Source organism: Heloderma suspectum, chromosome 4 (genome assembly GCF_057233095.1).
Source record: "Heloderma suspectum isolate Gila_16-S chromosome 4, 16-S_ref, whole genome shotgun sequence".
Taxonomy (NCBI): domain Eukaryota; kingdom Metazoa; phylum Chordata; class Lepidosauria; order Squamata; family Helodermatidae; genus Heloderma; species Heloderma suspectum.
Window position 1 is genome coordinate 52,101,940 of NC_139461.1, and position 17,503 is coordinate 52,119,442.

The following is a 17,503-nucleotide window of genomic DNA, read 5'->3' on the forward strand; positions in this document are numbered from 1 at the left end:
AGAGGAACTGATAAACTCTACAGCTTAGCTGGAAATAGTCATAGGCAGCAGTTGTGGGGAAACTACTAGGAAAATGCCTCTAAGATTATTAAAATACCTTTAAGATTATTAGAACAAAATGTTTTATTTAGCACATGATCGATATATAGATTCATGGTGGAAATTAAAATCAGACCTTCGTAATATTTGCTCCCTCCCATTTAGTCCTATCTCGGTTGAATTTACATTAATGTTTAAATTTGTGAATAGAAACATCATTGAAATGGCCAGATTATATATAGTCTTATTTGGCCAGTCCACAACACTATATATTTAACAATTAAAGCCAAAAGAAACCTTCTAAAAGAAGATAATTAATATATTTGCCACATGCTTTGAAAATGGTTACTCACATAAAAACGATTCTTCAGTTTAAGTAAGTTGATTAAAACTTAGCTTATACTTCACTTTGTATGTAGAACTGTAGATGCTGAATTAATATATTTATTTAGAGTTGGATCCAGATTTGTACTAGATCAGTTGCACTGTCAGAAATTGACTTCCCTGCCTCCTCCTTCCCACTGGAGCCCTCCAGCCCTCTGAAAATGCTACATAGAGAATTAGGAGACATTAATGAATCAGGTGAGCTGTGGTGTGCCATGGAGGGGGATCCCCATTAATGAGGTGGAGGAACCTTCCACGAGCAGAGACCTTCCGCTTGCAGAAGGCAGATCCTGGATCCAACCCATGATATTTAGGGCACAATCCTATGCAAGTTTAGACAGAAAAAAGTCCTACAACCCCCAGCATTCCCCAGGCATCATGGCTGGGTGGGGAATGCTTGGAGTTCTAGGACTTTTTTCTGTCTAAACATGCATAGGATTGTTACTCTTACTTAATTTCAATTATTTCTGCCTTGGGTACACTGAAGTGTACTCAAGACAGCTCACAATCAGTCAGGCTGGGCTCAAGGTGTGAAGGGCCCTGGACAACATGCCCTTGCTGACTGCCCCAAATGGCCCTGCTGCCCGCCCCCCCAAGCTGCCCCATAGTGGAAGATGGGGGCAGAATGAGCAAAGGCAGTACAATACGCAAGGGGCCATTGTTTAATCCCTTTCCAGTGTGGCTGACATAGCATCACAGAATCATAGAGTTGGAAGGGGCCCTTTAGGCCACAGAGTCCAACCCCCTGCTCACTGCAGGAATCCAGTTTAAAACATCCCTGACAGATAGCTGTCCAGTCTCTGCTTGAATAGCTCCCGCAAGGGAGAGCCCACCACCTCCCTAGGCAGTTGGCTCCATTGTCTGACTGCTCTGACCATTTCGAAGTTTTCCCTGAAGTTCAACCGAAATCTGCCTTCCTGTAACTTAAGCCCGTTATTTAGTCTCCTACAGTCTTGAATGATAGAGAACAGGTTGTGGGCAGCCCTTTCCTGTGTGACAGCCTTTTAGATACTTGATAAGTGCTATCATATCATATCTCATCTCAGTCTTCTCTTCTCAAGGCTAAAATACCCAGTCCCTTCAATCTTTCCTCATAGGACTTAGTTTCTAGTCCCCTGATCATCTTTATTGCCCTTCTCTGAACTCATTCCAGTTCATCTGAATCCAAAACTGAATATAGTATTCGAGCTGAGACCTGACCAGTGCAGAGTAGAGTGGAACTATTCCGTCCTATGATTTAGAAACTATACATATATTGATAAACCTAAAATTGTGTTTGCGTTTTCTTGCAACCAATCACACTGCTGACACATATTCAGCGTATGGTTGACTCCAACTCCAAAATCCTCTTCACACATATTATTGCCAAGCCAGGTATCCCCCATCTTAGACCTCTGTGTTTGAACAGATGGCTCCTTTGGGTATTGCAGCCACCTGGGCTAGGCTGGGCGGGCTCTTTAAGATGCCACCCCCTTCCTGCTTGGTGTGTTGGGCCTCTAATGAAGACAGAACTACAAAGAAACTATAAAGTCATGAGTACAAAACAAAAGTGAAAGCATTATATTTATCTATAAAACATATATATTCTAGGGCTGAACGCTTTATTGTTTTAGGCTGCAAACCTAAACACACTTATTGGGGAGTATGTCCCACCGTGGGAACTTACATCCAAGTAAACGTGCATCAGATTATCAAGTAAACATGTTAAGCTGCAATTCTGTGAGAGCAGGGCAGGGTAGAGATCCACATCATTGTTGCACAGAGCAGTCTGTCCCTAGGCAGTCCCATCCCTCTAGATCAGTGGCTGTCAACCTTGTGTCTCCAGATGTTATCGGACTACAAGTCACATGTTCCCCAACCATCAACTGTGCTGGCTGGAGATGATGGGAGTTGTAGTCTACTAACATCCATAGACCCAAGGTTGGGAAAGGCTGCATTTCCCTCCATGCTTCATCTTGGGACATTCCAGACCTACTCAAGCCCCCATTTACAGTTTTGCTGTCTACTGGCAGTAGCTGCATACTGGAGACCTGGGAGACGAGTGTTGGATAACCTTAAGGGAGAGACAGAGGAGTCTCCATTTAGAGCAGCCTTCCCCAGTCTCCCACAATTCCCAGCCAGCATGGCCGCACATTTCAATCCATTTCTGTGTTTGGGGAGTATTTATATCCTGCTTTTCTTTTATTTATTTATACAGAAAAGAGCTCACATTCTGGCTAAAAACTTTATCATAAAATACAGCTATCCAAAACAAATTACTAATAAAATCTCGCAGTTAAGTTTATGGAGTGGAACTGCAACCCTATACATAGCTACCTACTGTAAGAATAAGCTTTGTTGAACTCATTGATGCTTACGTCCAACTTCATATGTTCAACTTGTAAATACATTGAACTTTAACAAAAGATTTTCACCCAGTTGAAATTCAACCTTTAGCTTTTAATGAGAAATTAAAAAAATGAAACCAAACCAATACAGAAAGGACTATATAAAAAGAGAGAGAAAAAACATTCCAGCTTTCTGTTCCCACATTTAGTGGTTTTTCAACTAGTTTTTCTCTCTATTCCTCTCCAAATAGTGGGTTTTAACTAATGGCTGTTTTAACTAATGGTTGTTATTCCAACATACTTCACATTACCTGACACAGGGGACAAAGATGAGGACAGGATTTTTTATTTATTTTATTATTAAATTTATTAATTGCCCATCTGGCTGGTCACCCAGCCACTCTGGGTGATGTACAGCATACAATAAAACAGTTTAAAACAATAAAATTCTACAATAAAAACATTTTCTAAAATACCCTAACCCACCCCAAATGCCTGCCTGAACAACCATGTTTTTAATGCACGGCGGAAGCTCATTAAAGAGGGGGCATGGTGGAGTTCCCTAGGGAGGGAGTTCCACAGAGTGGGGACCACCACAGAAAAGGCCCCCTCCCTCATCCCCACCAGTCTAGCTGTCCATGTTTTGCCTCCATGCCCTGCTTATGAGCTTCACAGAGACATTTAAGGTGCAATCCTGTGCATGTTGAGACAGAAAAAATGTCCTACAACTCCCAGCATGCCCCAGCCAGCTATGTTAGATGGGGCATGCTGGGAGTTGTAGGACTGTTTTCTGGCTGGGGAATGCTGGCTGGTGCTATGCACCCTTAACTGGACATTTGTAATTGGATAAGATGGACCTTGGCTTGATCCAGCAAAGCTGTTGTCACCACCACCACTACCATTTTCTGCTCCTTGTCATGACCCCTGGAGGTTTTTGTAATATTTGGCCCTTGTTCCCTTCCCTCACATCTCTGAGGTCACCTTCTTACTGTCCCATAGAATCAGATGTGGAGGGGACCTCTAAGGTAATCTAGCCCAACCTCTGCCAATGCAGGAAATCCACTATTATAGCATCTTTGATAGGTGGCCATCCAGCCTCTACTTAAAAAATCTCTGAAGAAGGAGAGTCCACCACCTTTTGAGGTAGTCTGTTCCATTGTCGAACAGCTTGTATTGCCAGGAGATCCTTCATAATGTATAGTCTAAACACCTATCCTTGTAGGATCCTACTCTCTAGAAGCAACAGAAAACATTTCCCCCCACCCCCATCATCTCTGTAGCAGCCCTTTACATATTTGAAAATTGCTATTATATTGTCTCTTAATTGTATCCAGGTTAAACATATCCAGCTCCTTCAACACCTTAGAACTGGTCTCCAGACCCTCACCATCTTCATCCCCATCCTCTGGACATGTTCCATCTTGGCAACATTCTTGTTAAACTGGAGAGCACGGTACTGGACAAGTACGTACTGCAAGTATGGTCTGACCAAAGCAAAATAGAGTGGAACCATTACTTCTTGTGATCTGGACATTCTACCTCTGTTGATGTAGCCTAGAATTGCATTAGCTTATTTAGGGCTCAATCCTATGGCCGCTAGTCAGTGGCTAGACAGCCATAGGATAGGTCAGTTCCCTGAGAACCGACCTCCGCCCCCTCCTGTGCTGCCTTGTCCCCCAACTTCCTGCAGCTAGACAGTCGAAATCGGCTGTCTAGCTGCAAATGCAGGGCAGATGAAGCATGGAGGGGAAGATCCCCTCTGCGCTGCTCCTGCCCTGCACTGGATAGGCGGTCACCTCCAACTTTGTAGGTGGCCGCCTATCTCAATAGGATTGCGCCCTTAGAAACCAATCCTATGGAGACTTCCGGTTGGAACCCATGTCGCTTTGGCAGCCTCCCCACGGGTTCTCCGTGGGAGCTTTCTCAAACAGCTTTTTAAAAGGTTGAAAAACCTTTTCATCTTCCCCCTGGAATTAAAAGGGGGGCAAGGCAGCTCTGGATAACATCTTGGAGAAAAGTATCCCCCACGAGATAGTGGGGGGGGGGGAGCTGGATTCCAGGATTATCTCCCCAGAGCTTTACCAACACAAAAAGCTGTACTAAGACTCCTATTTCATAGGAGAAAACAGGGCTGACGTGTTCCATAATAATATATGCTTTAAGAAATATCAACAACTTCTGAGGGATGATTTAAGAAATATTAACAATATTTGAGAACATCTGAGGATCTGTAAGATCTGTTTGAGAGAAACATGTCTGCACTGAGGAGAAGAAAGGAGCTGGCATCAACTCCCCCCGCACCCCATGTGTCAAAAGTTTTGAGAACAGAAGTTATAGGGGAATTATTTACTCTGATAAAGACTTTATCTTTGCAATTTATGGAGCAAGCCAAAAGGTTGGATTTAATCCAAAATTCCATCACCGCCTTGCAAGGAGCTGCAGATTTAATTAATGTGTCATGGCAAAAAATGGAGATGAAAATTAATGAGCTAGAAGACCGAGTGGCAGGAAATGAAACGATGACACAAATTTGTTTTAAAAATGCCTCTGATAGAATTCCTCAACTGGAGGCCTTCACGAGGAGATCCAATGTATGTATTATTGGGATTAAAAATCTGTCTAATGATTTAAAATTGCCTGTTTTTGTGGATAAACTTTTGCATGAGATACTGCCTATCCCATCTGATTATTTACTTGATATTGAGCAGGCATTTCATGTGCCAAATCCTAAAGGGACTGATTACACGATCATAGTTCAATTTGCAAAAGTCTCCACAAAGAATTATATCCTGTGTTTGGCAAGAGAGGGTGGAAGCCTTTCCTGGAAACAAGATAAAGTTATGTTATTTCCATACTACATCAAAGAGGTGGTGAATAAAAGAAGGCAATTTATCAAAGCAAAAATTATGGCAAAACAAACAATATTAATTAAAATATCCTGCTACACTTTGTATTGTGTCTGAAGGTCAGATGAAGAAGTTTATAAATCATGAAATGGCAGAGGCATGGCTGAATGTAGAAATGCATGAGAATTCTGTTACAACACCATGAACTGGAATCTTTAAACAAGCTTTGTTAACTTCTTGTGTTTAGTCTACATGATCCAGGGTAGCTCAGAAGATAAAAGATCATACATATATTCATTTACTCTCTTTCATCTTTTGTTTTTTCTTGCTTTTCTTTATATTTTTTATTTCAAAATAGATAATATATCTAGTATAAAATATATTACTGACTGTTGAAGGTTTATATTAAGTTTTATTATTATATAACACTATTAATAATAATAATAATAATAATATAGGCTTCTGGGAATGAATTGTAGACCTGTTTCTTTGATATAAGATTGATGATATGATATTGAAATGTATGGTTGTTTATTAAACTGTAAGATTGTTAAGATTATAGATATAGTTTTTAAAATAGAATGGCATCGGAGGCCGGGGGGTATTGGAGTTTAAAGTTAATTCTTTAAAGGGGAGGGAGAGGGAGAGGGAAAGGGAAAGAATCTTCTTTTTTCTTCACTTTCTTTTTTCCTCCCTTTTCCTTTTTTTCTTTTCTTTTTCCTTCTCTCTTTGTTATTGTGGTGTCCTCATCAGAATATTGCAATTGGGAAATTGCAGTATTGATCAGGTTGTTGGTAATTTTGGTATTGTTTATTTCATTTATAAAGATAAAATAAATAAAAATATATTTTAAAAAAAGAGAAACCAATCCTGTGGTTCCTTGGAGAATGTCCCAGGGACCATGGGCTTGATTGGAAAAACTCTTCTGACCTTGGAAGAGGGAGTCAGAGATCCGCCGCCCCTCCCTGCCGCCTTGCAGCTGGCATGGAAAGAACCACACTGGCTGCCCTCTGAGGTCAGAAAAGTGACCTCAGAGGAGGAAAGGGGGCATTCTGTTGGGCAAGGAAGGGAGGAGACCGGAGAGGCCAGGATAAGAGATATCCTGAGCTTCCTCCAGCCTCCTTTCCTTGCAAGACTGGCTGAAAATCCCATCTAGCAAAAATCACCAAAGGCAGAGGATGGGGAGGTGAAGATTACCTTCACCACTCCTCCCGCCCTGGTGGCTTCAGCCTGGAAGGGCATAGGGATATCAGACGCCTCCATGTTCAGAGGCTTCCGAGCAGTGAGGGTGCAGTTGATAGGGCCGTGCCCTTAGTTGCCATATTGCTCTGCTGACTCATGTTTAGCTTGTGGTCTACTAAAATCTCTAGGTCCTATTCATATGTTCTGCTATCCCATGCTTCAGTTACAAAAAAATGGAAGAATACATAAAAAGAAGTATTTATCTCCTTTTAGAACTCTGATGGAGAATTCTTCCAAATTGTAAGGTTTGTTGATTACAGGCAGTGCAATCAAAATATATATTATTTTCAGTTATGAAATTATAAATGACATACATTACCTTGCATAATGTCCCCTCCCACCCTCAGGCTCAGATTTTGTCAGATATGAACAACCCACTATAATTCAGTGATTTGCAAATCATCCAGCTAACATCAAGTGGACAATTAGCAGCTAACCTTCTCACACGGCTGCCCAGTTTCTAAATTCTCCATTAATTTCTTTTCAGTGACATTTGATCTCTGAACAGAAACACATGATTGGATTTTTCACTCTGAGTACCATGGGAAGGAAGGTCTTGGCAAGCCAGGTTGTAGTTTTCTTTGCTCTGTTTTGTGGGAAAAGACAGAAACTCTAGCCAAAAGGTACAACCTAGCTGAGTAAAAGTATTAAACAAAAATGTCAAAATAATGAATCTTGTTTCAGATGTCTGTGAGCCAACAAGTCTCTCAGTCTGCTCCCTCTGCCTGAACTGTGGCTTATACAAAGATGCTCTGATTCAGCCTGTTCTAGAACATTCTCAAAATGGCAAGTCCATGCTGCCATAAAAATCCCTGTTGTTGTTTTTTAAACAAAGCTGCCCATTGTTTCCATAGCAGGGAATGAAAGGAGAAATGGGACTTGCACATCGAGCTAGGTGAAAACAGGCTGCACCTTATCTCCATCTCCTGAAGTTTGTCATTAAGAGGGCAAGAACATGAGGGTCAAAGCAGCCAGCCTATCTGCTGCTGGCAAGGAGTTGGAACTTTCCAGTCCATCTACAGGGAAACCTGAAAGATAGGACAGCGCGTGATAGAGAATGACAGAAGTCAGGGCCAGCCTTACCATCAGGCAGAATGAGGCAGTCACCTCAGGTGGCAGATGCTGGGAGGTGGCACCAAGGAGGAGGAGGACAGAGCTTAGTGCCAAGCAGCTCGCCATGCGTCCCCTAAGCTAACCTGCTCTTTCAGGTGCAGCAGAGGCTGCTGTTCCATTGTCAGCGCTGAAGAAACAGTCTAGTCAACTTTTGTACATGGGACGAGAGGGGGTGCCATCTTGTTCTTTGTCTCAGGCAGCAAAACATCTTGGGCTGGCCCTGACAGAAGTTGATCCCCAGCCCACTTAAGTAGGTAGCCATTTTGATGGCCAAAACCTCAAGTCCTCTTAGGAAGACTCCCCACGGGGTTTTGTGGGGTGCTCCATCTACATACTTCCTTAAGTCAAGGGGTTCTTCCAGAAAGGAGGGGTCCTAAAGCTAATCATCCAAAACCATTGCACAGCTATTTTCCACAGGAAAAAAAAAGATGGAAGAAGTGCTGGGGAAACATGGGAGAGTTATGTGTGGAAGACAGCATTGATTGCACCCCCCATAAAATTCTGTGAATGAGGCTGGGCAACGGGGTGATGAAAGCCTAATCTGGAAGCACCGAAGGTCTCTGCCTTGTGTCAAAACACCAGCTTCAACAGCAAGCAAAGGAAAATGGACAACTTCTAGAAGGCTTCCCCAACCTGGTACCCTCCAGATTTTTGGACAACTCCCAGCATTTCTAACCATGGGCCATGCTGGCTGGGGCTGGTGGGAGTTGGCCCAAACATCTGGAGGGCACCAGGTTGGGGAATGCTGATGTATAGCATGAACTCATCAAGTCAAAGACATTGGGCAATATCCAATGCTGCCTATGCACCATCAGGACCCACCGCATACGCAACAGAGATTTAGCACTTTGGACAGGAACCGGAAATGAGCAGTAATGCTCATTTCTGGAACAGGTCAGATCATGGAGCTTGCATGGGGCGCCACTGATTTGTCCCAATCCAGAAACAAGCGTTTCCGCTCATTTGGGGGTTTTGCTATATGAAGCACTAAATCCCCATTGTACATGTGATGGGTCCTGCTTGTGCAACAGAATCCATGGGAGTGCAGTGCCCCCTTTGGATGCTACTCGTATCATTATGGGGAAGGCCAAAAACAATTCACCAAACATCCACCCATCCTCCCTAGGACAGTAGAGGAATGTTAAATGTTCCTTCTCACCCTCTGGTTTACATTCATAATGTCACCTCTCATGGAAAAAAGGGGGTGGTGGGAAGCTTAGTGCAGCAGACTAGAGGGAAGTGGTTTCTAACCCACCTCAGTCAACTGAGGTGGGTTAGCACCACCTCAGTTTAGCGCTTAGTGGTTAAGACGCTGAATTGCAGACTGGAAGGTCAGCAGGACAGCAGTTCGAGACCCGAGTGCTGCGTGACGGAGTGAGCTCCTGTCTTCAGTCCCAGCTTCTGCCAACCTAGCAGTTCGAAAGCAAGAAATTGCAAGTAGATAAATAGGTACCGCCTCGGTGGGAAAGGTAACAGCGTTCCGTGCACCTCGGTGTTCAGTCATGCCGGCCACATGACCACAGAAGCGTCTTCGGACAGCACTGGCTCTTCGGCTTAGAAATGGAGATGAGCACCACGCCCTAGAGTCGGACACGACTGGTTGGGGACACCTTTACCTTTTTATGGAGGGATGGGTCTACCTCAGGAGGGCAATATCTCTTCATGACTCCCCGGCTTCCTCTTTTCCCTCCTCACCATGCCACTGGAAAGAAGGTCCTTCAGGATGGTGAAGACCCAGGTGTTTTAGTGAACTGTTTAATGTGTGCATTTTTCAGGGTTTTGATGTTGGAGGGTGATTGTGGTATATTTGTCTTAGGATGCTGGTCATCTTACCTTAACCACACACATTTTTTTCCTTTTTAGTGCACTTGTTGCAGATTGAGATGCGAAATCTTGAAATGTAGGCTGTTGATGAAAGGAAGAGTGCAGCTGGAAATTGCAGCAGAGCCTCTGTAATATTAAAAAGATTCTGTGCTCCTCATGTTAACAGGGGTGTGTAAATCTTCTGTGTGACACTGCCAAGAAATACTCCTGTATAAAACATGAAGATCAATCCCTTCTGTCGCTGCTAAAATGCACTTTGAATTAAACTGGAAGATCAGTAGTCAGAAAGCATCCAGCTTCGAATGATCAGCTATTGATATATTAGCATTTGTTCAGTGGTGCAGCTAAGTAATTTTAGACCCTGGACGTAATGTTCTTATGCAGGGGCAACCTGTTCATAAAGGTGAACTAGGAGGTTGCCTAGGGCACCAAGTTAAGTGGGGGACCAAATTTGGGGGGGAAACGTACATTAAAAAAAACCCAAACAAATAAAATAACAAAGATGTCATTATTTTGATTCCTGTGAGGGTACAGAGGGGAATATGATTGAGGATGTAAAGGTGAGTGAGGGACTGACTGGGGATGGTGGGTCAAAGTCAGGCTGCCTGCCCACCTTTAGGACGCAGTCCTCCCTCAGGTGATGTGGGATGTCCTCCTGCTCTGCTGCTGCTTCCATTGGAGGCAGGGCATGAGAGGCTCTCCTGAGAGCAGTTGCTTCCTTTGCCCTTGGAGGGTGGAGCCTAGAGGCTGGTGCGGGCTTGGTAGCCATGTTGCCCTGAGGACGCAACCGCGATCCTTCTTCTAGGGACCTCCCTTGGGCGTTGTGCTTGAGACTTCTGTTCCTTCGCAGACCATGTGGCTATCCTCATCTCCTTTGTCGTTTTTATCACACCCTCCATACTGATACAGTGCTTAGTAAACAAACAAACAAACAAACACATTTTGGGTGCGTTTTAGTATAAATTATAATATCTCTGCTACTGAGGGGTGGGGGGTGGGGGTTGTCTCTTTGTTACATAGAAAACAGGGGCAAAATGTTTCCCGTTTACCAAAAACCTCAGCCTCGATCTGCCCTTGGGATTGGGGGTGGGGGCGCCAACTGCATGGTTCTCCAAGGGCACCAGTTGCTGGCAGCTAGCCTAGAGCCACCTCTGGTTTTATGGGGGCTCCTTTTAGATGTCTACATGTACCACCTCCGTTATAGAGCACACAGCTAACATTCCTTTTTCCCTGCCCACAAACACCATTCCATGCTTTACAACTACTTCTATCTTCCTGTTTTTGTTTGAGCAAAGAAGAACCAAAAAACCCCCAACCCCCAAAGTTTGCCAACTTTGGTTTAAAAAAAGATATACTCTGAGCATGTGCAGTTTTGCATTTTAAACTAATTTAAGTCATAACACCATCACGACTCTAGGAATAAAGTGTAATTTGCTTCTGCTGCCCTGAGTCTAAACACATCTGCTTGGGAATAAGCACCATGTTGTGGTAGAAAAGGATAATATGTATTTAAGGTAAAAATAATGGAAGTACAAATCCACTTCTGGGTTATTACACATCAGGGATTCTAACATCAAACCTTAATGCACAGAGAGAGCTGCACAAATGCCTGATCACAGGCAATCAAGCAGCCAGTTAATACCACCATTTTGCAGATGAGGAACACTGAGATCATCTCTACACCAGCCTGAAGTCCTGCATTTAAAATAGGGCTTTCTGCTTTGATTTTAAATGCAGGATCACAATGGACTTCCTTTACATGTGCTTCCTTTCCCCTGCCTTCTCCCCCTTCTCTGAGTCTTCCATAAGTTTCATTGATCCAGTTCCTCTTCTTTACCCTTCTCCTCTTCTCATGGAGGGAACTCAAGCAGAACACACCCGGGATAATTTGATAGCTCATTATCTGTGATCTATTTAAAAATGGAATATAGGTCATTTAGTGCGGGAGACACCCTGGAGGTTCATGACATCGTTTAGAGGGCCAGAAAACATCTGTGAGTGAGCAACCACAACAGCAGGATAAAAGCTTTGTGTGAGGAGCCCTGAGTCTGGTGTCACCAAACAACAATATTACCAGTACTTTTCTCAGTGGGAAGGAACCACTGTAACTTCCTTTAACCAGCTGTTACCATCAGTATAAAGGAGGACTGGAGAGAGGCAGGGAGCTAAGATGCCATTGCCATAACACCCATTGTTCAGGGGAAGGGGAAGGAAAGAGCCAAGAGAGTTTAGTAGGAACTGGGTGATTGTTTTCCCCCTAAGCATGTCGAAAATGGTTTCCCCTCAGCATTTGATAAGGTAACCACAACAAAGTTAGGGGACGGAGGGATAAAAGAGGAAAGACATTCATCGGAATGAAAGAAAGCAAAATTAAGGCTGTGAGTGTCTGCACATTACCTTTAATTCAGTGGGACTTACTTCTGAGTAAACATGCAGAGGCTTGGGGTCATGGGCTGCAGCATTTCAAGAGGAAAGAAAAAGTGCCAAGGAAATGGAGATTGTTTCAATACTAAGAGAAAGATGGGATGGGGTGAGGTGATGAGATACATGCATTTACTGGTGGACTCCACTTGGCTGTATTCTAACAAGGAAATGGGACAGCTGGTTTGGGAAGGGGTGGGTAGGGGGAGATTAAGAGCTGCTCCTCCTTCATTAGTCCTCTCAACAAACACTCACACCTTGGGGAAGGAAATCAGCGTTGCCCTTTCTGTTATTAACTTTGCTGTTGGCTACATACCTCCAAGCCAACACTGCTCAAATCCCTGCTCTAGTTCCTGCCTCTGGGAGGTGAACTCCAGATTTCCCTTATGTGGGAGGGGACTCCGCCATGCAAAGCCTGTGCTGGTGCTGCTGAGATCTGCATTGACAATGCAACTGAAACTGAGCAGGTTTGCAGAAACACAAAGCAAAAGTAGCGGAGGCAGAACCTCTGTTCTCAGTGAGTGAGCCAGTGAGTGAGCTCTTGCTCAGGTCAGCTGACTGGGAAGTGTCTTAAAGCGATGCTCCTGAGCATTTGGGGCCCTCCTGCTGAGCCGAAGGAACAGACTTTTGCCCCAAGGTCGGATGGTAACTGCACCACTGCATTTGGTTATGGATTGGACAGTCATGTAATTTAACTCCTTGAGTGGAATCTTTGGGTGAGGTATGTGTCAGGTTCAATCAGGTGACAGAACAAAATATTTCTTGATCACAGGAGTAGGAGATTGCCAAAGAAATGCAAGAATTGTGATTGGACATAACTGGGGATAACCTTGATACAAATACCAAGAAAGACCTGGTGACAATCCATGCTCAAGGTTGAGTATGGTTGACTGTGGGATGTTGTTGAACCATGGGTTGTTGCTGAAACATGGGTTGTGTTGTGTGAACCCAGCTGCGTTAACAAACCATGGTTTGTTAACCGTGGTATGAACAACCCACAGTTCACAACCCAACAACAAACCATGAGTTCTTTTCAGGGATTGTATGTGGTTTGTTAGCACAGCTGGGGTTCACACAACACAACATGCATTTTTCTGATGTTAAAATGCTTTAGAAATGGAGCATTCATATTTGAATGCATTCTCTTAGTGGTGTGGATTCTATTGCTAATGCTAGCCTCCTACAGTTTTTTGTTAGCTGACTTGTGAAATGAGGTATCAGAAAAGCATGCAGAGAGCTGTTTCGGAAGCACAGTCAATGAAAAACTAAATTCATACACATGTCTTCTGTATCCCAGCTAAAGAAATCATTCCGCAGGGCAATAGAGAATATAACTCATTTATTTACAGGAAATTTGCTTTTTGAGCCACATTGTGTGAATAGACATCATGATGTCAATAAATGAATATTTTTGCCCTAAACTAGCTACATTGCAACTGCAGACAATTATTATTCTATTTTTCTTCCATTGTCCCTATGAGGAAATGACAAGGTTTTGTGTAAGAGGCTGATCGACAACATTTGCTCCATCGTTCTGTTAATCATCACTTCCCAATTGCTCTGACATTGAAATATTCTATTTCCCCTTAGTGAAAGCCAATCAGAAATGAAACCACGTACATAAGAACACTATTGCAATTGTCAAATTATCAACATGAGGTGAAAGGTTAAAAAGCTTTCTTCATACACGGTTTACATTAGGGACAGCATCCCACATTTGTCCTCTGCTTCTGGGTATATTTAATTACCTGTTTGGAAGTCTCTAAATGCCGGGGCTCTCTTCGTCCATGTTACCATGACAACATCTTTGCCATGAGCACACTGTATGCTTCTGTCTACATTCAGAGGTCACTTCGAAGCCATAATATGGCTAAAACAATAAGATTTGAAAAAGCAAAAAAAGGAATGCAGAAGTTCATTGCGACTCCCCTTTATTATCTGTAGACAATGGGGGGTTGGCTGCAGGGGGCTCCCCTGCAAACGAAGCTGACAGTCAGGAGGCTTTGAACATAAATGAAGAGGGCTTTTTTTCTTTATGTGTGCAAACGTTGATGGTTGACTTGGCTGTCTTTCTGAATGATGAAACGTTCAGCTCTACGTGACTTGTTGTGTCTGTCAGGCTTGTAATGAAATGTCACACTGAGGAACAGAACAGAGAAAAATAAACCAGCAAGCCAGGTAAGTGCATTTGTCTAAATGCTGGCAGCTGAGACCACACCTGAAGCAATGTGGGCTTTCTGGATCATAGGCAGCTCTAATCCAGCCATCCAGTCATTTTAAAGAAGTGATATGAGCCAAGTCATAGCTAGAAGGCAAGAATTAGAAAATGGGATGGTGCTGCTTTAATGGGCATAGCAATCCACATGCAATCTCATCTGAGTCTTGGGGCCTAGTCCACTGTGCCAGGGACAGACAGGCAGAACTCATTCTATGTCCTAGCCAGACCCACAGGCCACCCAGTTCCTGTCCAGGAGTACCACAAACACTGCGTGTCCACTTAGCACATTTGGCTGGCCACCCATGGCCTAGTGCAGCCTTCCCCAAACTGGTGCGCTCCAGATGTTTTGGATGTCAACTCCCATCAGCCCCAGCCCGCATGGCCAATGGACAGGAATGCTGGGCATTGTAGGCCAAAACATCTGGGGGGGGTGCCCAGTTGGGGAAGGCTGGTCTAATGCACCACACTCTGCCAAATTTCATAGACCTAAGGCAGACATATGTTCCAGAGAAGGCAGCTCAGCATCTGTCATATGCAACCTCTGTTTTCCTTCAATTCAAACAGAATAGTTTCACTAAAGACACAGCCAGCAATAGGGAGGCACTAAAAGAAGCCGAAAACCAATAGCAATTGTGTGCAAGATCACACAAGTGCCAGTTTATTTAGTGCCAACTTGCCCAACATTTTGGAGATGACTTCCTTCCTCAGGGGTTCCCTATAATACCTAACATGTTACAGTTTTATACATATGATATACAGCACAAAAACAGCCACAATCTACTGTTATGTTGTTTTACATGTCTCACTTTTCTTTATGGAAATTATTTAGACATTTGGAATGAATAAAGATGATGGTGCGTTTGTACTGAAAACACACACACATCAATTGCTGACAAAATGTTGAAACAAAAAAGCACTCATATTGACTTGCATACCCATTCCAGCATTTTAAAGCAAATAAAAGCCCTTGAGTATATATTTCAGTTGGTCTGTTGTTGGTAGTAAGTATGAACTGACCTGATAATATTCCTAAAATATTAGAGCCCCCCCCTTTTAATATGAGGCCTATAAATGACAGTCACCCTGATCCAACAGAGGGAAATATGCACTTCTGTCAGACAATGCTTGAACACAAAGCATCTGGCTGTGTTGGAGGGAGGGAGAAATAGACAACTGGATTCAGTCCTTCTCTTATCTCCCTGAAGAAATGATCACTAGTATTAAGTATTTGTAAGAGTTAGTGTTCTTAGAATTCCTGTATTGGCTTTTAGCCCAACAAATCCTCAGTGCTTCCCTTTTCAGTTATGCGAACCAGAACACAATTATTCATTGGTTTTTGCACTTCTCTGAATTTTGCAATGCAGTCCTCCGATCACAAAATGTGTACCAAAATGCACACAGTAGGGAAAATAGAATACAAGAAGGCTTATATTAGGGAAATTGCTTACAAAAATGCATAGTTTACAGGAAAACACATACAAAAATGTATGCAAATTTTCATACCTAAGAAATCCGCACAAATGTGTATGAATTTTCATGTGGACTTTAAAAAACTTTCACAAACTGATGTGGAAATGTGTTGGAATGAACTTGTGCATGAAAAAAATGTTAACCAGAAACTATTGTTGTCTGAGCATAGAATCCATCCATCCATCCCTCCATCCATCCTTATTTTCTATGCTCAGATAGCAGTGGTTTCTGGCAGGCACAACTCTGATAGAAAATGTATTGACAGGAGCCATATTGCTTGGATTTTAAAGATCATTATTTTAAAGTTGTTTGCAGTGGATGCAACCTTTCTCCCCTGAATTTGAAGCTCTAACCAAGTCCCACTGCCACACCTGCCTATGCAGTGTGCAAGGTGCAGCCACAGTACAGGACAGTCAAGCAAAGAGGTGCTGGGCTGTCTGCAGCACTGGGACCCACCTGTAAGTGGGCTGAGACCTACTGGTGGGTTCTGGCCCACAGTTTGAAAAAGGTTGGTCTAGATTTTTTATACACAGCACACAAGACCTTTTAGCACCGCACTCACTTCAGTGATTTGTGCCCAGAGATATCTCTATTTTAACAGAAACGACTCCAAAGAATAGCCTGCCTGCCTTGTACATGGTTTGTTTGTGCAGACCTTAACGGCACAATCCTATGCAAGTTTAGACAGAAAAAAGACCTGCAACTCCCAGCATTCCCCAGCCAGCAGTGCTATACGTAATATAGGCTTCCCAATGTTGTTCTTTTCAAAATCCCAACATGGGGGGAGGGGGGGGGGCTTTCAGGAAGCAAACAGGTGTGCGCTGGTCCCAATCCAAATCAGGGCCACACACACTGACTCAGCTATACACTATGCAATTAATGTGTGTAGTTTGACCTTTAGTAACAAGTGTGGAAGACCTTCACAACTGTGGTGCTCAGCATCTGGCACTGGCTCAGCGAGGGTTCATGGAAGCATTGCGAATGAATGCCATTGGAACCAAAATATCAAAGATCAGGAGATAATGATTTATTTTCAGCCTCACAAAATTCTAATGACTTATTGGAATATAAAACAATGCCTTTGAAGCCTTCTAATATTGAATTGTTACAGAACAACTTTACGCTTAAAACCACATCCAGTTTTACTCCTGCCACCTTTAACACTGGGTGTTAATACCTGCTGGGGACAACAACAGGACAGATCATTCATTCATTCATTCATTTTCTATACTGCCCAATAGCCGAAGCTCTCTGGGCGGTTCACAAAAATTAAAACCAAACAGCACACAATAAAACAATTTAAAATATATAGAACATTAAAACCACAATATAACAATACAACCACAATAAAACCTAGCAGCAGTGTAGGAGTTTAAAATACAGATTTAAAACAGCAAAGCTAAAAGTTTAGAAAGCTAAAATGCTAAAATGCCTGGGAAAATAAAAAGGTCTTCACCTGGCGCCAGAAGGAATACAATGTAGGTGCCAGGCGAACCTCACTAGGGAGCTCATTCCAGAGCCGGAGTGCCACAGCAGAAAAAGCCCTCCTCCTAGTAGCCACCCGCCTCACTTCCTTTGGCAGGGGCTCACGGAGAAGGGCCGCTGATGATGATCTTAAG

At 43.2% G+C, this 17,503-nt stretch overlaps 1 long non-coding RNA gene across 2 annotated transcripts in view; it reads left to right on the forward strand.

Annotated features, from left to right (window-relative positions):
* Positions 1-17,247, forward strand: part of LOC146346838 (uncharacterized) — a 44,433-nt gene extending 27,186 nt beyond the window's left edge. The window contains exons 4-5 of one of the 2 annotated variants that reach the window (XR_014790086.1): positions 4,085-4,214; positions 9,815-17,247. This is a non-coding gene — a long non-coding RNA (uncharacterized LOC146346838). The remainder of the gene's footprint in view (positions 1-4,084; positions 4,215-9,814) is intronic. The other variant, XR_014790087.1, reaches the window with a different exon arrangement.
* Positions 17,248-17,503: the final 256 nt, after the last annotated feature.